We start from the raw sequence: 24028 nt of genomic DNA, 5'->3' as shown, positions 1-24028 counted from the left end.
TCATATTTTTAACACGTTCTGTTGAAGCATTAATAAAATGTTGGTTTGGCCCAAGTGTATTAATATGCCGCGTTAGATCTTGTATTTGCAATTCAAATGATGCACACATTCTCAGTAAAGTTTTTGTATTATCTGTAAATAGAATGATGTGTTAAATTGTATTTTACTTAAACTTTTTATATTAATATAAATACAAAGGAAAAAAAAAATAATAAGTTGGTCTGTGACAACCTGTATAACAATATAAATATAAATTGTGTATAAATTAACCTTTAATTTCTGTAACAGTTTTTATTAATTCTTCATTATTATTGCTACTAGAAGATAAAAACTCAGAATTATTACTATTTACTGATTGACAGGTCAATGTACGATAAAGTTGAGAGTTATTTTGTAAAATGTTGTCTTGCTTGTCAGTATTATCTTCAGGCACTAAAAAGATGGGTGCAGTTCCGAAAAGCGCCTACCCCTGATTTCAAGGATATTCAGAGGGGTTATGTAACTTTTCACCCTGATTACGAATATCAAGGTCAAAGTTGGCGGAAATCCCATATTATGGTGTTAGACGCAAAAAACCCATGAAACTTCGTCGTGAAATTTCTACAAGCTCATACCCCCGACATTCAAGGACACTCCATGGGGTTATGTAACTTTTTACCCTGATTACAAATATCAAGGTCAGAGTTGGTGGAAACCCTATTGTTACGTCAGGAAGGTTAATTTTATTTAATTAATTAGTTGGAAGGAATTCCTTGGAATGGACTTTGCCGGTAGGGAAGGAAAGTGACGTACCACCGAATTTATGCGTGATTCGAAATTTGAATCTACACAATTTTACGCGCAGATTATTTTTCGGGTTTCAATTGAGCGCGTAAGTGGTTCTTTTTAGAGAAAGGAAATGAATCCTTATTCTCTGGGATAGAACCAGGCGTGATTGATCGCTTAGACAGGATAATTTAGGGTAATAATAAAATAATTAAGTCACGATTTGAATAACACAAAATTAACAATTTAATTCTAAGTAAATGACTCTAATTACAAAATTAAAAATAATCCATACAAAGACTAATAAACAATTTAGAAAAATTCAATCAGCTCGTTTGAGATATAAAAATAATGTGAAAGTTTTTACAAAAAAATTAAATAATAAGAAAAAGGTTGTAGGCGAATGAACAGATATAAATTTAACATAACGGAGTTGAGTATTTACATTATATACATGAGTGTGAGCGTGTGTGTGTGCGTGTGTGTGTGTGTGTGACTGTTTTAAATAATTAGTCCAGTGTGACTTCTTCGATCTCCACCACCCTCGCTGTGGATCTCGGGAAGACCAAATCTATCAGTCGCATCGGGCCAGGAAAGGAAATTCCACCCCGGGATAATAGATGAAAAAGTGAGAATCAGGATCAGACCGAGCTGCCTGAATCCTGATCTCCTCTGATTCGAAATGGTCAGGGCCGATGGAGAAGGCCCTTTCCGGGACAGGATCTGTCCACGGAGTACAGGCCCTGCGGAGAAGCTCCAGGAGAGGATCTATAACCTCTCTTGGTTCTGGACGCTCCTCGAGGATCTCTATACTCGGGACCGGAGATGGAGGTTGATCAGGGAAGTCTACTCCTGGGAGAGAGATAGATTCATCTTCGCCCAGAGAGTCGGCTTCCTCAGGTTCGGCGGAAAGAGGAGGTGGTGAGAGAGGAGAGGAGCAGGCTCTTGGCTCACCTCCGGGAAACCGTAGTTCGGAGACGAGGGAAGAATTCGGGGTATACGAAGGAGTCGTGGGGCGGAATTGTTCCGATCCCGGCTCCGTGGACTGATTCGAAAAGTTGATGTCGCCGGACGAATTTTCACATGGGACGCTTAGGATCTCCTCTTGCGGGATATATCCGTACAACGATTCCGGGTCGCCGTGGATAGGTGACGGTGGCGGAGGGCCCGGACGAGGAGACCACGGTCTCTCTTCGTTGCGCGCAGGAGAAACGAACACCTCTTCGCTTGGCGCCGCCGCGAGCAAGTATTAAATAAAGAAGCGGCGGACCAGCTCCCTCAGATTTTTAATCTGTTTATTCCTTCGCGCCCGGCTCTTCTTGAGGGTTTTCTTATTAAAAGATTCGACTAAAATTTATAATTTATTTTCAATTTTTTTCAACAGAATTTTGCAAGGTTTAACAAAGAATGAAGCGAAGGAGATTCGTCACCGACGATTTCCGAAGCCTTTGACTCGTCCATGAATGAATCCACGTAATCTATCTTTGGCGAGAATTGCTTGCCGATTCTTTAGCCGTGGACAGTCGCCAAACTTTCAACAGTATTTCGCGGCGTAAACCACCGAAAATTGCTGGTTATTCGACAGCGTATCCTGGCCGATATTCGGAAGCAGGTGTTACGTCAAAGGTTGGAAATTTTAAATGGGTTCTTTCACCGTTACTCGGATGCTTAGGAAAAGGCACGAGAGTAGGTAAGGAGGAGGAAATGGCTTGGAGAGTGACGTAATAGCCGATCCTTGCGTGGCGCGTATTTGGAAGGCCACGCGTAAACGCACTAGGAATGGGTTCGAGTCGGCTGAGTGGAGAAACTAGCGCGTAGTATTTGTTCTTTTTAGGGAAAAAAATTTAATTCTTATTCCCTGGGATAGAACTTGAGGTGGTTTTTCGCAACAAGAATACTTAGGTAAAAATGAAATAACTGTTTCGGAAATTCCAGCAATGTAATGGGTAATTTTAATCTTAATTAAAATACAATTTTAGAATAGAAAAACAGATTAAGTGAATTTAGAGAGATTATGATATAAAAAGAAAGAGGAAGAGGACTTAATAAAAGATATAATTTAAACATTTTAAAGAAAGATGAAAGGAAATGGATTAAGAATAAAATAATAAAAAAAACTAACAATAATAATTCAGAATGGAGAATATTATTCTAAGTCTACTTCTATTATTTCCGTTATCCGGGCCGTCGACCTCGGGAATACCCTGTCGATTAACCTGATCGGAGCCAGAAAGGGATGTTCCACTCCGGGATAATAGATGAGGATATTATGATCAGAAGTCGCCCTCCTGGCTTCCCTCCTGATCTCCTCAGGATCAAAGGAATTGGGGCCTATTGTATAGGCCCTTTCCGGGACGGGATCCGTCCACGGAGTGCAGGTGCTCCGGAGGAGTTCGAGGAGAGGGTCTACGACTTCTCTCGGTTCCTCTTGCTCCTCCAGGAACTCTACGCTCGGGGCGGGGGAAGGGGAACGTTCCGGGCTGTCAGGCTCATGCCAAGAGGTGGTTTCATCTTCGGCAAAAGAGTCGACCTTTTCGGGTTCCCCAGGGTAAGGAGTCGGTGACCGGACGGGAGAAGAGCATGCCCTAGGAGCAACTCCAGGAGAAGGTCCGGAGGAGTTCAGAGAAACGTCCGGAGTATAGGAGGGAGTAGTGGGGCGGAACAGCTCCGGCTCAGGTTGAGGCGACGAAGTCGACCTCGGACGCGACGGCGATGGTGTTTGCCTCGGAGTATTCTCCTCCGATTCAGTGTCTTCTTGGTTAGTCGGTGAATTGGGAGGTACGGAAGGCAGAGGAGACCACGACCGCTCTGTTCTGACTTTCGGAGGTTCTGGTGTGACCTCCCTTGGCGCTGCCGCGAATAAGAATTGGACGAAGAAACTCCTGACCAATTCTCGTAATTCGCGGATCTTCCGATTTTTTCGGGCGCGGCTTTTCTTTATTGACCGAAGGTTTCTTGATTCCACTAAAAGGTGTTAATTTGATTTTAATTTAACAAAATGATTTTAGTGGGAAAAATGTCAGGGCAACACGCCGCATCGCTCCTTCTGGATCCCTCTTTACATCACCTCAAAGATTCTTTCGGTACCTCTGACAGGATGGACCCTTACTCGAGCTAAGGTTTTGATAGTCACCATTTACTGGCGGCATATCGCAACCCCTGACACGAGGAGATCCATTAACTGAGTCGAGTTAGCGGAGAACCTAAGAGATTCTAGAGAGATGCCTATTTCGGAAAACGCGGACGGCACCCTGGCAATACCTACGTCACTCATTTTCAAAGATGTGAATTTTAAAATCTTAGTGGAACCATTTCAAAGGGGCGGAGGTAAAAAGGTAGAATAAATGATGAAACTTACTTCTTGTTGTCTTCGGTTAGTCTTGGACGAGTCCTTGACAACTTCTTTATTAACTTCTGTTGTAGGCACAATGAAGTCACTTGTCACAAACTCAAAGACGATAGCTCGGATATGTATATATGTAGATTTAGAGACTGAATGAGAGCGAGTCCCGCAGGAACACGCGGTTTTATAACCTTGGAAAAGGGGTGGGCTAGCGCCGGATTTTCATTTTTGAAAAAGTCATTGCTCTGATTTGGCGGCCATGTCCCACCACTTTTCCGTTTCTTAATTAGTGGTTACTCCGATCTTATCCCTTCTTTGATTTTCTTAAGCTCTAGTTTTCGTCCTTAGATTTTTAATTAGTGGTGAGGAGTTCCCGATATCTATTGGCTCGAGAGAAAAACTCGGTTGTACGAAACTCCGCCCGCATGGCTTCCCTTTCCAACCTTCCAGAATATTGTTATTAACAGTCGGGGAAAAATTCCTAAGGACCCCCTTTTCGCTATCACCGGGTCGCGTTTGTTTATGGGATCCGGTCGCGTGTCATATTCTTATGACTGCGGAGCTTTCACCCTCTTTGTTTATTTACGCTTCGTAGTCGCGGTCTCAAGTGCTTCACTTATCGCCAGATATTTGATATCGATTCCAAATTGTTTTAGGTTCCTTCTAATATTCTATAAAGAGTTTTCTGTTTATATTTCCCGTCGGTATCTATGCTGTGATTGTTCTAAGTTTCATTTAAGCTTCCGGCGATAAGAATTTCGGAGTGTAAATTATTTCTTCTGAAAGCCTGGAAGTTCTCTCTCGTCACCAAATAGTCACGGTTTACTCCTTTTATCTAATTTATTGAACGCGTGTCGGAAAAAAGGAGATGTGGAGTCCGAGGACGTAACACAGGCATTCTCACACATTTAACAGATCACAGGAACAACCGAACAGAATTAAAACCTCGGAACCTCGACTCGGACATTTCCTTCTCTCTTTGATTATACTTAGAAAACAATTGGTTTGGAAAATACTTTTAGTGGAATCGAATTTCGCGGGATACATATTGAAACGTTGAGACTTACTTTTTAGGCGATCTTCTAACGGCTTCTTCTGTACTTGATGGTTCGTCTTGCACACTCTGACACTCACGTCAATTTAAAATAAACTATATCGGCTGTAGCTGAGATGCAAGAGAGCGTGCTCCGCCAAAACACAGGATTTTATAAGCTCGGAAAAGGGGAGGACTATTCCCGAATTTTCACTTTTCTGAAATTCTAATCTTTTATTTGCGGAGCTTGTTCCTCCACTTTTCCTATCTTAAAAATATTGGGCATTTGCACCTCATCCCTTCACTATTTCTTAAACTTCTAGGTTTTTGCCCTTAGTTTCTAAATTTTGGTGAGGAGTTCCCGAAATCCATTGGTTTTAAGAAAATAATATGCCTTCGAAGCACCCCCGCTTCAACGAGTTATCCCTTCCGAGCCTTCTAAAATTTTACTATCATTTTGATCGAGGGATGGTGAGGAAACTTCTACCTTCCATATGACGTAGGGTTACCTGATTTTATTGCCTTTGTCTGCACCACATACTCAGGTAATTACGGGCCTTTCGCGCCCTTGGTTTTTCTAAAGCTCAGGATTTATACGCAATTACAATTTTAAGAAAAAAGTTTTTTTTTTTTCCTGTGACGGACAGGTTATCAAAGTTGAAATATTTATGAGCCCCTTAGGTTTCGATTTTTTGTATTATGTCTAGACAAATTTTTTGTCTGACTTTCGTTGGCGCCCGTTTACAATTTGTTGCATGTTTTTTATGCTTTCACGCAACAAATTGTCCCGGAATATGTTTAATGTTTTATGAATTGTCTTCTGAAAGGCTCTGAAGTTCTTTTTTTTGTGTTACAATGGATTACGGTCTACCTTCCCCTTAACTAAAATTTTAATATATGTCGAAAAAAGAGACGCGGAGTCGGAGACGTAACACTTTAATAACAGTTTTATGTACACTATATACAGTTAAATCACGCAGTTTCGCCAGCGCGGCAAAACCTTTCGCTCGAAACTTCGCAGTCTCGCGATACGCTTGCACGACACCAGAAAGTCTCGCGTTTTCTTTTTTCTCGAATTCGGTGCTCCCGCAAAATCCGACACACTCGCTTCGACGACTTCTCGCTAGCTAACGTTCCCGGGCGTTCCTTCTCCGAAAACGCCCGCGAATTCGCGGTAATGCCCAAAAAAGGCAATAGCGATCGCTCGGCCTTGGCATTGGCTGAACGATCGCGCGATCGTGATCCATCACAATACGCCGCTGGATCCTAACACGGCGCACCGCTCGATACACCGTGGCACGCGCTCGGGGCTTGACAGCGGGTCGCGATCAGCTGCTCGCGGCTAAAAATAACGAGCGAGAGCCGGCTCGCCAAACTCTTTGTACACGATGCCGCCCGCAACCGCAGAATATCCGACAAATTGTCTTTCTGGAAGGTTTTGAAGTTTTTCTTTTGTATTGCAATGGACTACAGTTTACCTTCCCCTTAACTAAATTTTTTAATACGTGTCGAAAAAAGAGACGCGGAGTTGGAGACGTAACACTTCTCTTTATCTATTCTATTAACCATGTGTCGGAAAAAGGAGATGTGGAGTTTACAGAACGTAACATTTTTCTTCTTAGTAAGTTGCTTCTCTCGTGCCAGATACAAAATGTGCTTGGTTGACTCCCGTGCGTCATCACGAAATCTCACTGAAAGTACTTTTGAGTGTTTTTTGGGAGAAGTCTACGCATTTTGATTGGCTATCTACTTGGAAATAGAATAGTTGTGGGGAAATAGAATAGGAGAAGGATTTGTAGGCTCGTCCAAATAATGTAAGCGTTATTAGAGATACGAGTTTATTAAAATTTTCTTTTTGACAAAAAATATAACATGTGTAATTTTACTGTGTTACATAGCACGATTTTTTGAAATTATATGAATAATTTCAGTAAAGCGCAGCGAAGTTAATTCTAAATATACAATATCGAAGTACAGATCGAGAAAAGCTAAATCTCGTAACTGACTGCGTACATTGCGCGTGATATTGTCATAATTCGCTCTTAATGTTAATTTTACAAATTCGTAATCCAATTGTGACTTTGAAAGATTTAATTCTATTTCCTTAGTGTTACGTCCCGGTAGTCGCGGGCGCCTAAGGCGGATTCGGACTACGGGCCTAGACAATTATGGGAGTAACGATAACTTAACGGAATGAAATTAATTTACGTTAGAGCAATTCTTTGATATTCAATACAAATAATAGTCGCTTCGCTATTTAAGTAAAGTTGATCCTGCGGGTTTCGTTCAAGGTAAGTTAAAAATAACAGTATCGCCTCTTGACACTGTGGGCAATGTCTAATATTTCGCGAGTCGGCGACTAGTACACCGCAGTTACTGCATTCGTATTCCCCTTGACTCAAGCCGATGTTGATTCTATGTGACGGTACGTAATAAAAGTCCGAAGAGGGTTGCCCAGATCTAAGCATACACTTCCGGCAAAAGGGAGACGCGTCACTTTTTGCTCATATAACCGGTACCTGGTTTCGCAAGTCGCGTGAGCTAGCCAGTTAATAATTACTCTAGTTAAATCCAGCGGGATTCTGCAAGTGGGTACACGCGCGCGAGGTCGCCTTGGACACATTTATTAATGTAGACTAAACCGTAGTTAAAGTTTCTATAAAAATTTCAACGGGGTTGTTTTGCAAATATATTCTATCTCCACTTAGAGTTAAGTAACGGGAAAAATCGCGACGTACTAATCGGCAGTAATTACAATCTTGATACGACTCAGTAATCTCTAAGACTATTCTACAGTTATGGCACCTTGGAGGATCGTGAGAGGGTCCCAAACAAAGATAATGTCCGGTAACGAGAACAAAATTGATTTTAAGTCTATCAGCGTCGAATGCGCAGGTTAAGCAATAATTATCGCGAGTTTCGCGATGCCGTCTATATACTTTATGGACACAGCGGCCTGTGTCTAACCATTTAGTTAGCGTATGAGTTGAGTTTAATAGGGCAGTGTCGCGAGTATTACTAGTGTGTTGCGGCACGGATCGGCAGGGCGGGCACATTATACATAATGACGAAGATCAAGTTTTTCTGATGCAGAATAAGATATAGAATATTCATGCACAAGATTTTAACCGAATTCCTACAAGCCAGGAGAGAAAGTTGGAGACAACCCTCGCTGCGGGGTGCCGTATCCGGGTGTTGATAATGGTACGAAAGAGTAGAAAAGTGAAAGTTGGGAAATTCCACAGAATAATAGGGTAAAGTGAAAGTTAGAGAAAGTTTAACATGTCTGAACAGGAATGAGCTGGTCTAGTCGGATGTGACTTGTAAAGCAGATACAAAAGGAATTAAATATGACTATTGATTTGGCTCACCCACTGCTGGCATCTCGACTGTACTTCGCGGTGTTGTCTCTTTTGCTCCTTGATGAAGTCGGCGTCGCAGGATATGGCGTTTTCTCGTGAACGGCTTCCGTACGCCTACCTGCGGAGATCGTTTTTAGGGATGTCGTCTAAGCTCGGCCTCCTCAGGACCACGGTGATCGGTGTCAGGCGGTATTGTCGGTGGCTGGTGATTCTGGGGTTGCCGCGCGATCGTCGATTCAACGCGTGGTAATAAGCCGTAATTTTGCGAATTTGGAATTTGCGTCCGCCGCGTCGTACTTTACTTTTGGACATGAGAGGTTCCTTTTAATGTAGAACGTGACTCTAAAGAAAAAATGCCCAAGGCAAGGAGCGTGCAGTGCGGCTGCACCACTTCTCACTCAAGAGCGTCCTGTTAAATCGAATTTAGACAACGTGCAGGGCGACTGCACCGAAATCTATCTTCAATCACACAGGCTTTAATAATTATCAAAATTGGAACCACTGGGGATTAGGTATGGAGAAGAGGTTCACTGATTCTACAAATTGAGTTTAAGTAAATGTCTATATATTCTAAGTAAGTTACATTCTAAGTTGATACAAAATTAAGTTATGCTAAGTTATTCTAGGTTACAAGATTTTATTAGACCCGAACGCGGGATGGACTCTCCTAAGAGAGATGTGTATGAGTTGGAAGCGAGTACTGAACTGCCGCCTCGGTGCGACTGAGCTCTGAACTTCACCGGTGCTGCCTCCCACCTAGCGCTTGGGTGGTAGTGGGAGTAGGTAGTGGGAGTAGCGGCGTTCGGCGCTGCGGGCCGCATGGTGGTGGAAGTCCCTTAAGTGGGGCTTGACGGTTTCGGCGCTGCGAGCCGCGTGGTGATGGTCCGGATTTTCCCGCCAAAATACTTATATGTAGAGATTAAAATATACTTTTACTAGCGTTTTGAGTAATTTTGTACGCACGAATGCCATATGTATGGCGTAGCTTCTAAGTTTATATATATATATATATATACAGGGTGTTTGAAATAAGGTTTTCTTCCCGGTAACTGTAGATAGATATCGGGAATACAAATCGAAAAGTCAGATATCATTTAGTGAAATTCGTAACCGTTACCGAGTAAGAAATTACTGAATTTTGACGAATTAGCGCGGAGCACATAATAAGTCGGGCGCGGCAGGTGAGAGCGGGTGGGCCTTAGGGAGAGAACGGGGGTGAAACGCCGCGCGACAATTGTGGGGTGGGGGTGGGAGGAGTCAACGCGTGGTGTGATAGACAATTGTCGCGCGGCGTTTCACCCCCGTTCTCTCCCTAAGGCCCACCCGCTCTCACCTGCCGCGCCCGACTTATTATGTGCTCCGCGCTAATTCGTCAAAATTCAGTAATTTCTTACTCGGTAACGGTTACGAATTTCACTAAATGATATCTGACTTTTCGATTTGTATTCCCGATATCTATCTACAGTTACCGGGAAGGAAACCTTATTTCAAACACCCTGTATATATATATATATATATATATATATATATATATATATATATATATATATATATATATATACTAACTACTAAGAATTAGTCACGGTCAAAAATTAACCGAGAAAAGACGGTTATATCTGGCGGGACGTAACATTAGTCAAATTACGTGCGCACTCGTTGACGTTCGTCGCCTGTGAGCGTAAAAGTTCTAAGCGAGCGTCGACACATTTTGCAATATTTTCTAGCCCACTTATGTGGTTTTTTGCAATACCACTTCGACGGCGTAGTTTTTTCGTTTCTTCGGTTAATGAGATCCTGTATCTTCTTCATCTACGCTTTTTTTCCTTGGATTTTCGACCAAATTATCAGCGAGCTGCTCTTCTTCGGTTTCCTTATAAGCCACCAATATCGATCGCGCTCTGTATGCGGTGGTGAAATTGATAAGTATATTGTCGAAAGTGATAGGATCAGGCTTGAACCCTTTATTCGTATTTAAATACTCGCTCATAATCTTGAAATTTGCTTGAAATTTCCTCCATGTTTCCTCGTTAAAATAAATTCCAGCTGAATGACTGCCGGTTAATTTCACCATGGGGGTAAAGATTTCTTCATTCGTTGTTTGCAGGCCCACCTGAATCATTTTTGTATGTGAAATGTTGATTGCATACGTTGTTGCTAGCAGCATACGTAATTGATCGTATTTTTTCACCTCGAACCCTCCGAAACGCTTATCGAAGTCACCGCGTTCACCCACACGGTTCGTAGAATTATTTTCACCGTTGCCACTTACCATTTTTCCGCCACTATGTAATATCTCACGTATTTTTTTAAATATTTAGCGGAAATATTCAGTGTACTCGTCGTATCCGCGTGGAAGAAAACCACTGTCTCAAGTGTATAAATTGCAGATTGTGAGCTTGCACCCACAAAACACCATGCTTATAATAGTTAGTTTATAACCACCACCAGCATAAGATTGTTTTGTGCTAGCACAAAATGCATCTGAGAGTAGAAAATTTAAACAATATCGTTTTAAGTTTATTGTAATATGACTCTTTTTTGAAAATGAGAAAATTTAGTCGTAAATCTGATTTCAAAGGTAATTTATCGCATTGAGCAATCTCGTCAATAAAAAAGGAAGAATCAAACTGTTACGTCAGGATTGGAAATATTTTTAAAGGTTGTTTACCGCTTCTCGGTAGCTTAGGGAAAGACTCGAGAGCAGGTAGGGAGGAGGAAAAGATTTTGGAGAGTGACGTAACTACTGATCCTTGCGTGACACGTGTTTAAAAGTGCCACGCGTAAACGCGCTAGAAATGGGTTTGAGTTAACTGCGAGATAGAGTTAGCGCGTTATTTCGGTTTTTTTTAGGGAAAGAAATTTAATTCTTATTCCCTGGGACAGAACCAGAGGTGATTTATCGCACACAATGGATTGAGGGATTATCTTAGAAACACAAAGATTAGGTTTTCGCCTTTAACACAAAACATTTATTATCAACTAATTAATAAAAAAAAATAAAACAAAAATAAGAAATAAATAAAAGATTAAACATTTTAAATTTTTGTAAAAGATAAATTTATCAACTAATGAGTACAATAATGAAAAAAAACGTAATTATATAAATAAATAAGACAATTTGTTAATGAATGTGTATAAATGTGAGATTGTGAAGTGTGTATAAAAGAGAATGTGAGGTTATATAAATATATGTTTATTCAAGATCTATTTCAATGATTTCGGAGATCCGGGCAGTCGATCTCGGGAACACCCGATCGATGAGCCTGATCGGAGCAAGAAAGGAGTGTTCCTCCCCGGGATAGAAGATGAGGATGTTTTGATCAGGAGACGCCCCATTGGCCTCTCTCCTGATCTCCTTAGGATAAAAATAGTCAGAGCCTATGGTAAAGGCCCTTTCTGGAACAGGATCCGTCCACGGAGTGCAGGTCCTCCGAAGGAGCTCGAGGAGAGGATCAGCTACCACTCTCGGTTCCTCTTGCTCCCCGAGGAACTCCACACTTGGGGCGGGGGAAGGGAAATGTTCCGGGCTGTCCGGCTCTTGCCAAGAGACGGTTTTGTCCTCAGCAAAGGAGCCGACCTCCTCGGATTCCCCAGGATGTGGAATCGGTGACGGGATAGGAGAGGAGCATGCTCTAGGAGCAACTCCTGGAGAGTGGTCGGCAAGATTTAAAGAAATGTCAGGAGAATAGGAGGGAGAAGTAGGGCGGAACCGCTCCGACTCAGGCTCATTGTCAGATCCGCTTGCGATAACATTCAAAAATAACGGACTTGGAGGATGAGCCGGTTCCGAGGTGATATTCTGATCTTGGGAGGTCTCTTCCGGAGCCGGTGAATTCGGGGGAGCGGGTGGTAGAGAAGACCACGACCGCTCTTCTCTTCTACGGAGAGGGTCGGATGTTTCTTCCCCTAGTGCCGCCGCGAACAAATATTGTATGAAGAAAGTCTGGACAAGCTGTTTCAGATTTCTTAATTGCCGATTACGGCGAGCTCGACTTTTTTTAATTGTTCTTAGATTTCCAGATTCCACTAGAAAGATATTAATTTTAAAAATTCAATTAATGAAAAATTATAGAGAAAAAATAATAGGGCATCACGTCTCATTCTTCCTTCCGGATTTCTTCATACGTCACTCTAAAGATTCCCGGAGTTCCTCTAACCGAATGAAGCCTTACTCAAATCAAGGTTTTGATAGTCACCATTTATTGGCGGCATATCGCAACCCCCGACAAAAGGTAGCTCACTAGGTGGATCGAGTTACTGGAAAACTGGGAGTCAAAAAAGGTACCGAATTTTGCGAGATATGAACGGCACCCTGATAATTCCCTCGTTTTTTATTTTAAAAATAATATATAAAGAAAAAAAAAACTATTTAGTGGAACCGTTTCGATAATAAAAAGGAAAAATAAGGATTAAATAAATGATGAGACTTACTACTTGCTGATTTCAAGTTTCCTCGGATGATTTCTTGCGAGTCTCTTTTATTCTTCATCCACACAGGGAATTACACAATCACTTGATTTGTAAAAAAAAAACTCGGAGAGCAACTATACTTGCTTCGATTCTAAGACAGAATGAGAGCGAGTCCCGCCAAAACACGCGGTTTTATAACCTCGGAAAAGGGGAGAACTAGCGCCAGATTTTCAGTCTTTATCAAAATTTGAATTCCATTTGCTAGGCTTGTTTCTCCATTTTTCCGTCTTCGCAATTATTGGTCGCCCTCCTCTCAGTTTTCTTAAATTTCTAAGTTTTCGCCCTTAGTTCTTAAATTTTGGTGAGGAGTTCCCGATATCTATTGGTCTCGGAGAAAATGTTTTAAAGGCTCCCCTCCACATGGCTTCAGCCCTTCCAAGCTTTCAGATAACAGATTCAAAAATGGTTAGGTAACCTTTTTTTTTTGTTATCGGCAGCGAACAATTGCTGCCTAAATTTTTATAGTTTCCGGCTACGTATCCTATCTTTATTATCGCAGGCTTCTTGCCTCTTGTTTTTCTAATCCTTAGGATCCACGGCGCAATTTTGATTTTAAAGAGTTATTTTTCTTCCAGAACTTCCTTTGTCTACCGCCAGACATTTGTTGTTAATTTGAGACATTTCAAAACCTTCTGAGCTGTTAATGTTTTTTTTATATTTTGACAAGTCTCTACGTTTTAATTTTTATCGACATCTGTTGCACAATTGTTACAAGTTTCTTTTTTTTATTTATACATCTGGCGATTCAGGATGTTCTGTCAGTATAAATTATTTTTCTGGAAGCTTAGAACCCTCTCCTCTGATACCAATACATTCGGTATACTCCTCTTTATCTATTCTATTAACCATGTGTCGGAAAAAGGAAATTGTGAAGTTTACAGGACGTAACAATATCACTAGTGTAGTTTTTTATTTTATGTTATATCTATAATATCGTTTGAAATTTTAGTATATAAGTTATTTTTCTAAGATATAAAATATAGACAATAAAATATGATTAGTAATCTCAGATATAAAATAAAAATAAATATTATGTAAAACATATTTTATTTCTTTTTGTACATAGACATCTTTTAGAAATTAAAAACTAAACTTACAAACTAATTTACATGTGTATAATGTTGTAACCCGTCACGGCACGCTGGTCATTGACCACCACGTGCGCTACATTTTTATACCCAACTTAGCAGATTGCCAAACCGTTGGAATCTGCTGAGCCTACAAAGCAGTTTTGTCAACTTTTCGTTATCACGCGCTATCAGCAGAAGGCAGTAGGGCACGCGGCCACTTCCTTCTGGTATTTCGCTGACAAAACCAAAAATAATAATATAAAATGCACGAGTTCCGAAGCTCGTGCAAGTCAGATCGAGAGTACGAGCTAGCGACTCGTAACTTTATCACCGATACACTTAAGCATTATACTGCAAGGAAAATAAAAGTAATACTTTATATTAAATCAAAAGAGAAACGTTTAATATATATATCTACAATCAACACTCTGTACGTGTAATAATTCGGAGGACGGACCCCGTGCACCGCTCCGGTGCAACAAATTGGTGGCAACGGTGGGATCCGCTCCCCGAAGAAGAGACACCACTGTAGTCGCCCTTACACCGACCGGTGTTGCTGGTAGAAGACGGCTGAAACAAAAAATAATAATGGTGAGGACAACGTCAACAATAAAGACAGCCAAGCAGCTCACGTTGCAGTACCCGCCAAAGCACAAGCTTAAGCAGAAAGCAGATTAAGCAGAAAGCAACATGCATTATATGCTAATTATGTAAGTGAACGAAACTTTTCTTACAAAAAATTCGGTACGACTGATTTCCTGCTTTAGGGCAGACGCTATAGAAAAACGCGACCGCGTATAACGCGAAATACAAATTTTTGAGAGAAAATAATTAAATAAATATGTTCCAAAAACACGACTCTGCGAAACCCACTGCCACATGGCATGTGGACGTTTTTAATGACTCAAGCGATGAATTTGACGACGAACCGACAGAAGCAACGTACGAAAATATCGAGAGACCTGACAGACGTACGCGCCCCTCCGCACAAACCACTATTCGCACAACTAACGGAAAAAATTTCATGCTGACAATTACTGACCAAGGACATGATACGGAAAACTCTGTGGCTTCGGATAGTGCAAATCCTCCGCAGGAGAATACAAAAGAAAAAGAGCAATCCGAACACGCTCATTCCTCGCCTATCGCGGAACCGAAACCTGAGACCTCGCGAGACGATACTACCCTCATGCTATTAGATGCCATGCAAAAATTGACTAAAAGAATGGATCGCATTGAATCCGATCGTAACACGTCAGGAGATCGACTACACCTTACGCGAATAACAGATCAGATCCCGCAGGATAACAACGCAGAGGACGCCAGATTTACTCTCAACCATTCGGAAGAATATATATCTTTAAAAGAGGCGGTAAAATTAGTTCCGACCTTTTACGGAGATGCTAGAGACGTCCGCGATTTTATAAAATCATGCAAGTTCGCCGCACGAAAAGTCAAATCGGCTTCTGAAAAATTATTGTTGGCCGAAATTTTATATACGAAACTAAGGGGACGCGCTCTATCGCGTTTTGAAACCAAGAGAATAACAAATTTCGGGCAGTTCATAAAAGAAATTGAGGAGGCATACATGCAAAAGCAAGGCACTATGCATCTACAAGTAGAATTCCTCAAATTAAAGCAACGAGCGGGTGAAAGCGCTCAAGCTTTCGGAGCAAAAGCAGATCAACTAACTACGGATTTATACGACGCGTTAAGCGATGATTCCGCTTATTCGCACGAACAAAAGTAAGGAATCTGGAACTTATTGCAAAAGCAGTTGCTGCTCACATATCAGAACGGGCTACACCCTCATCTGCAAACAATTATACGCTCCCGAAATTATGCGACCCTCTCTGAAGCAGTCGCAGAAGCTACAATTGAGGAAAGACAACGCGGCACCCCCGCACGAGTTTATACAGAAAGCGAAAAATCGTACCCGTCATATAATTCGCGCAATAATACAAATTGTCAAAAATGCGGAAAAAGAGGACACACGAAACGCAAATGTAAAAATAGCCGTTACGTAAACCGATTCTCATTACCGCGAGCCGACGCAAACGAAAAAGTAAATGCGACCGCAAAATATTGCACGCATTGCAAGATTAACGGGCACATACGTGAGGACTGCTGGCAGCTCCACGGACGACCAACGGCCTCACGAAACCCGACCCGCGACGCGCGAAGCATCAAATAGCCGAAGGAAACGTGAAATTAATAACACGACCCGAGCATATACAAAAGATGCCGATAGCAGCGATGAAGATAATTACTCATCAAAATGGGCAACTCAGACTGTAAGAAATTAACAAGTGTCTCAAATGCTGACACAAGAAAAAGCGCGCGGATTAAAATTAATTACCCTGCCAGTAAAGGAAGCAAAGCGAGGAAAAATAACTTTCTTACTGGATTCAGGTGCGACAATAACCATAATAAAGGTAGAGAAATTGAATTAACTATAACTAATATAAATTAACATTAACCAGCGTAACAGGGCATAAGCAATCACTCTTGGACGTATTAAAGCCACAATCAACCTAGGACAAACTGAGACTATACATAAAGCGCACATTGTGAAAGATAACTTTCCCGTAGATTACGAAGGAATACTGGGAATGGATTTTCTGGAAAAACAAGGCGCAGTGTGTGACTTAAAAAGAAACACACTCATTATGAATAATGCCGTATTCAAGCTAATGCCGTACGAGCAAATTATCCTGCCTCCTCGCAGCGAAACAATCTACCAGGCCATCACCGATACTGACCATATCGGAATAATTAAAACAAAGGTATGTAAACCTGGAGTCTTTATGGGCAGCTGTTTAGTAGAACTCATAAATAGTATTTGTCCGGTAAGTATATTAGATACTTCGGACAACGAAATTGCATTTAGCACACCGAAAGTTGCTATAAAAAGATTTGAAAACGTTGACGCTGAAAAAATACTCATGTTACGCGGCACGCGTGACTCGGAGCCCGTACATTCACGTCAAAAAAGATTAAGAAATACCTTACGCACAGAACATTTAAATGAGGAAGAAAAGAAAACGCTTCTAGAAATGTGCGATAACTTTTGTGATACATTCTACCTAGACGGAGATACTCTAACATGCACTAAAGCAGTAGCACATGAAATTTAAATGGACGAAAAAGCGAAACCGATAAATTGTCGACCATACAGACTGCCCGAACGACATAAAACAGAAGTGAATAATCAAATACAAAAAATGCTGCAAGAAAAAATAATACGAGAAAGTACCAGTCAATGGAATGCGCCCATTCTGGTAGTTCCGAAAAAAGCTGACGCCAATGGAAATCCCAGAGTACGAATTGTAGTGAATTTTCGGAAATTAAATGAGATCACAATTGGAGACTCATTTCCAATTTCTAATATTACGGATATTTTAGACCAATTAGGACATGCCAAATACTTTACAACGTTAGATTTAGCATCGGGATATCATCAGATCCCGATGCACGAAAAGGACCAAAATAAAACCGCCTTCTCAACAACTCTGGGGCATTACGAATTTAATCGCATGTCCTTCGGGTTAAAAAATGCACCAGCTACATTTCAGCAACTAATGAATGCAGTGTTATCTGGTTTGCAAGGCATCAAGTGTCTAGTATATCTTGATGACATAGTAATATACGGCCCTACTCTTCGCAAGCATAATGAACGGCTAAAAGAAGTCTTCAAGAGATTAAGAACACACAATCTGAAATTGCAACCAGAGAAATGCAAGTTCCTACGAAAAGAAGTTCTATACCTGGGACATATAATAGCAGAGGACGGAATACGTCCTGACCCTTCTAAGATATCAGCTGTAAGAAACTATCCGACTCCGAAAAAGATCAAAGATATTCAGTCTTTTATTGGTTTATCCGGATATTATAGAAAATTCCAACCAAATTCACCATTATTACAGATCACAAACCATTAACATGGCTTTTTAACGTGAACGACCCAGGTTCACGATTAATCCGATGGCGATTAAAATTAGAAGAATACACGTATGAAATTATACATAAGGCAGGAAAGAAAAATACGAATGCAGACGCGTTCAGTAGAAATCCGCCGCACGAAAAAACCGTCAGCATAAATATAACCGCTGAAACACGAAAATATACAGCGGAAGAAAAGGATAAAATTCTAAAAGAGTATCACGATTCTCTACTGAGAGGACACCAGGGAGTATCAAGAACAATAAATCGAGTACGATTAAAACACAACTGGCATGGAATGACAAAGGACGTTGAAAGATATATTAAAAAGTGCGAAACATGCCAGAAAAATAAACTAAGCCGGCAAACAAAAATGCCATTAACGATTACAGATACGCTGAAGCGACCTTTCGAAAAATGCGCCCTTGATATTGTAGGGCCACTTCCCGTATCAAATAAAGGGAACAAGTATATTTTAACGTTTCAAGACGCCTTGACGAAATTTAATAAAGCGATTCCAATTACAAATCAAAAAGCGTTGACAGTAGCGAAAGCATTTATAATGAAGATCGTATTCGAGCATGGGATACCGAAAAAATTGCTCACGGCTCAGGGGACAAATTTTACGAGCGAAATGTTTAAACAAACATGCAAATTGTTGAAGATTGAAAAAATCCGAACAACCGCCTACCACCCCGAAACAAATGGTGCGTTAAAAAGATCGCACCGAACGCTCACCGAATATCTAAGGCATTATCTAAACGAAGAACAAATAGATTGGGATTAATGGTTACCGTATGCTATGTTTACGTATAATACTACGCCACACACAGCTACGGGTTTCACACCATTCGAATTAATTTATGGCCATCAAGCTTTGCTGCCTACAGCAGAGTTAGGCACACCGAAGCAAACGTATTCGTACGGAGATTACGTACAAGAGCTCCGGGAACGACTACGAGCATCAAATTTCCTAGCGCAAGAACACGCGAAGGAAGAAAAAATAAAGGCAAAAATAAGTTTCGACATGCAAGCAAATCTTAAATCGTTTAAAGTCGGAGACTCCGTACTATTACACGACGAATCTGTACGGCGAGGGCGATCAAAGAAACTCGACGCACAATGGGTAGAACCATATATAATAATGGAAAGATACGGCGAGGTAAACTATACAATAAAAAAGAGAAGAAAAACAACTCGCGTTCACGCAAATCGATTGAAATTATTCATTGAGCATTAATAAGAAAGAAAGATGGTAATGGTGAGTCAGTAAAACAGGCAGTGAGAGAGTATGCGAAAGAAAAATCATGCCAGAGAACAAAACAGAAAATTGACACCGAGAAGCATTAGCTGAGGGGACTGGATGACGGATCAGCAGCCTAAAGGAACGGAGTTCGAAGCTCAAAGCAGCAAGTAAGAATAAAAAGTTACTCACCAGACTGCAGGACGTCTACAGAGCGGGAACCGTCATCGGCAAGCTGCACACAGAGATCCCGGTCTTCCACCTGAGTGATGATCTTCCGCAGGCCGTACTTCTCCGACGCCGTCGAGGGTTTCGGATCCTGGGCCACGGACACCCCCGAACGCTAAGCCACCAGTGAATATGGTGGCGGAGGCGATTCGGGGGGCGGCGATCGATATGGAGGATCCAAGGACGGAGAATCCGTATCCGGCGTCATGGGCTCCACCGATGAGGAAGATCGTGAAGATGCCCCCGGTGATGGCAGGGGGCTGGATGAAGGATCTGCCGGGGAGAAGGGAGGAAGATGCGAGAACTCAGGGATCTCCTCCATTAATGTTTCCCTGGTAGAAAGCCCCCTGCAGACCATCGGGAGAAAGTCGCCGATGGACGGGAAATACAGAGGGGGCGGCAGCCCCACAGAATCCCCCTCGGCCGATGTAAAAGGGCCCATCAACTCCTCCGGCACCGTTGTCGCAGTTGAACTGGGCGACAACGTTGCCGCGGAGCAAGGCCTGCAGTAACGCGGGCTATATGTGCTCCGGCAACGAGGGCAAAAATGCAGGCAAGCCCGCGCCATGCTGTGCCCCAAACATAAGGGGGCAGATCGCGGCTCGTCGCATCGGTAGCACCCGGAGGACACGTTTTCACTTACTGAAAACAAGAGAAAAAAAAATTAAAACACCGACCACCATATAACACATCACATAGCTGTAAAAAAAAAAAAAAAAAAGCACAATAAATAAAAAAAATTTTTTTTCTTGTACTTATCAATACAGCGGTACGCTCGAAAAGACTGCACGAAACAGACTAAAGAGCTCTGAAGTTAGAAGGCAGCAGTAAAGGAAAGAGGAACTTGAGCCGTATAAAAAATAAAAAGTTTAGATAAGTGAAATTTTAATCGGAATATGCACTCACCTCATCAAAAAACACGTTTCCACTGTAGACATTGGACACCACGACACTAACAGATACTTCCACATAGAAATACAAAATCCAAAGTACTAACACACAAACTGAAAGGGCTACTCATTTTTCAGACTCGCGTTCACGGTAACGCAAGCCAGGAACATAGACGAAAACACGGATACACATACACCACCATATTCGATCACTCGGTTTACGCATACACCTAGATTGTATTTTGAGAGCCAGGAATTTCTACAAATGGCAACGTCTACATGAAAGTTCGTAATTATAACAGATGTCTCAACTATCGAAGATCGATATAAGAAGATACAAAATTATACAGAAAAGGCGAAAAACTCTGCAATTACATTCATGAGGCACACGAAGAAAACAGGTGGAAAGTGCAACGAGCTATTATACACAGCGCTCGCTGAAAACGATAAATTAACAGCCGCAATAAATCGGCTACAAGTCATATACGGGTCCTCAACACAGAAAAGAGGATTAATTGATTTCGTCGGGAAAGCAGGAAAAGCATTATTCAGTCTGATGGACGTAGACGATGAAAAACAGATCGCGGAACAACTAGAAATACTAAACTCGCAACAGTAAACTCTGCAACATATCGCAAAAAATCAGATAAAACTTCTGAACACATCAATTGGTCACATCAGAGAAACAGAAAATAAGATGGACCAACATATTAAGAATCTAGCAAACGCGACAGCGGCAATGAGCTGAAAACTCGACCAGATAACACGCCGACTGTACGCATTAGATTTCGTGTCCGTAGTGAGAACGTTAATCACTGACACATTAAATGATGTACATGACATCACGGATTTCCTGACACATTCAAAGTCAGATATGCTGAATCTGCGGTTATTTCCGTTAGAAAAAATGTTAGCGGAATTAAAAAAAGCCGCAGGAAAATTAAGAAGGGGAAATCACTTCTCATTTCATATCAACAAACAAAGTTGGTACAATATTCACGAATACACTGAAATCAGCGCATATTATAAAGAGAATGCGATAATAACAATTATAAAATTCTCGATAGTGGGATATGAAATCTTTAAAATAATGCGAGTCACGGCAATCCCCGTGTATAGTGGCGAAAACATATTTAATGTCGTAAATAACGACAATGAAATAATCGCCTTTGACAAAGATAACAATAATTATCTAAAATTAACCGCGACCGATTTAGAAAAATGCAAACGCAGCGACAAACAGTACGTGTGCACGCAAAGCTATCCTATATACCGCGCGAAGGCAAATGCCCCGTGCGAAATTTAAGCGCTCACGAGATTGGATCAACAGCCGACGCAGTGCAAAACCCGACATCTCCTATCAAGAGCGACCATATGGATCTCCCTACACGAAGCTCAATCATGGATGAGAATATCCTCAATATCTCAACAACTGAAGAACAGGAGATCCAGATATTCTGTTTAAACCACCCAAGGAATATCATCAAAATAAGTAAAATCGGGAAACTTACAATTTTCGGCGAATGTCATGTGATAACAGCTGACATGACAATACGAACCAAAACAGAGCATAATTCGCATATTATGACTCACTTACCCGCTTACAACCTGACACTCGACCGAAAAAATATTATGTTAAGCAATCTTAAACTAAAACAAAACGAGATACAAAGCGAAACGATTATCTCTAACCCGCGAGAACTACAACGGTTAACTAACAATCTCGACGAGTTAGATGGCGAAATAGATAAGGCGAACGAAATACCCATACATAAAATAATCGTATATACCACTAGTGGCGGAACATTTGTAATAACATTAAGCATTATCGTAACTATAGCTATTATAATAATTAAAAAATACAACAAAAATAAAACACCCTCTCTTCCGCCGCGGGCATTAAAACCGAAAGTCAAATACTCCGCTGCGACGGAGAACGACGATGTATAAATCAAAATATAATTGTAAAAAGAAAAAAATTGAGTTAAATAATACTCACTCTTTTTCTTTTCCTCTAGGAGGGAGGGATGTTGTAACTCGTCACGACACGTTGGTCATTAACCACCGCGTGCGCTACATTTTTATACACAACTCAGCAGATTGCCAAACCGTTGGAATCTGCTGAGCCTACGAAGCAGTCTTGTCAACTTTTCGTCATCACGCGCTATCAGCAGAAGGCAGTAGGGCACGCGGCCACTTCCTTCTGCTATTTTGCTGACAAGACCAAAAATAATAATATAAAATGCACGAGCTCCAAAGCTCGTGCAAGTCAGTTCGAGAGTACGAGCTAGCGACTCGTAACTCTATCACCGATACACTTAAGCATTATACTGCAAGGGAAATAAAAGTAATACTCTATATTAAACCAAAAGAGAAACGTTTAATATATATAACTATCTACAATCAACACCCTGTACGTGTGATAATTTGGAGGACGGACCTCGTGCACCGCTCCGGTGCAACAATAATTACTTTATATGTAAAATAATTATCATATAAAATTAAAACTTGACATATATTAAATGATTATGATATAAAAATGAATATGATATAAAATAAATATTATGTAAAACATATTTTATTTCTTTTTGTATATAAACATCTTTTAAAAATTAAAAACTATACTTACAAACTAATTTACATGTATTATTACTTTATTAATATAAAATGATTATGATATAAAAATTAAAAACTTGACATTGTTACGTCAGGAGGATTAATTTTATTTAATTAATTAATTGGAAGGAATTCCTCGGAATGGTCTGTGCTGGTAGAGTAGGGAGGTGACGTACCACCGAATTTATGTGAGATTCGAAATTCGAATCTACACGTTTTACGCGCAGATTATTTTTCGGATTTCAATTGAGCGCGTAAGTGGTTCTTTTTAGAGAAAGGAAATGAATCCTTATTCTCTGGGATAGAACCAGGCGTGATTGATCGCTTAGACAGGATAGTTTAGGGTAATAATTAAATAATTAACCCACGATTTTAATAACACTAAATTAACAATTTAATTAAAACAAATGACTCTAATTACAAAATCAAAAATAATCCATAGATGACAAATGAACAATTAAAAAAAAAACTCATACAGCTCGTTTAAAATATAAAAATAAAGTAAAAGTTTTTACTGAACAAATCAAATAATAAGAGAACGGTAATAGACGAATGAATAGATATAATTTTAACATAGCGGTGTTGAGTATTTTACAATATTTACATGAGTGTAAAGGTGTGCATGTGTGTGTGTGATTATTAATCTATAGTGACCTCTTCGATTTCCACCACCCTCGCCGTGGATCTCGGGAAAACAAGGTCAATTAATCGCATCGGAGCCAGGAAAGGAAATTCCACCCCGGGATAATAAATGAAAAAATGAGAATCAGGATCAGACCGAGCTGCCTGAATCCTGATCTCCTCTGGCTCGAAGTGGTCAGGGCCGATGGAGAAGGCCCTTTCCGGGACAGGATCTGTCCACGGAGTACAGGCCCTGCGGAGGAGCTCCAGGAGAGGATCTATAACCTCTCTCGGCTCTGGATGCTCCTCGAGGATCTCTATACTCGGGACCGGAGATGGAGGTTGATCGGGGAAGTCTACTCCTGGGAGAGAGATTGAGTCATCCTCACCCAGAGAGTCGGCTTCCTCAGGTTCGAAGGGAAAAGGAGGTGGTGAAAGAGGAGAG

Source organism: Cardiocondyla obscurior, linkage group LG08 (genome assembly GCF_019399895.1).
Source record: "Cardiocondyla obscurior isolate alpha-2009 linkage group LG08, Cobs3.1, whole genome shotgun sequence".
In the NCBI taxonomy this organism is placed as follows: Eukaryota; Metazoa; Arthropoda; class Insecta; order Hymenoptera; family Formicidae; genus Cardiocondyla; species Cardiocondyla obscurior.
Note: the sequence above shows the minus strand (reverse complement) of the source record.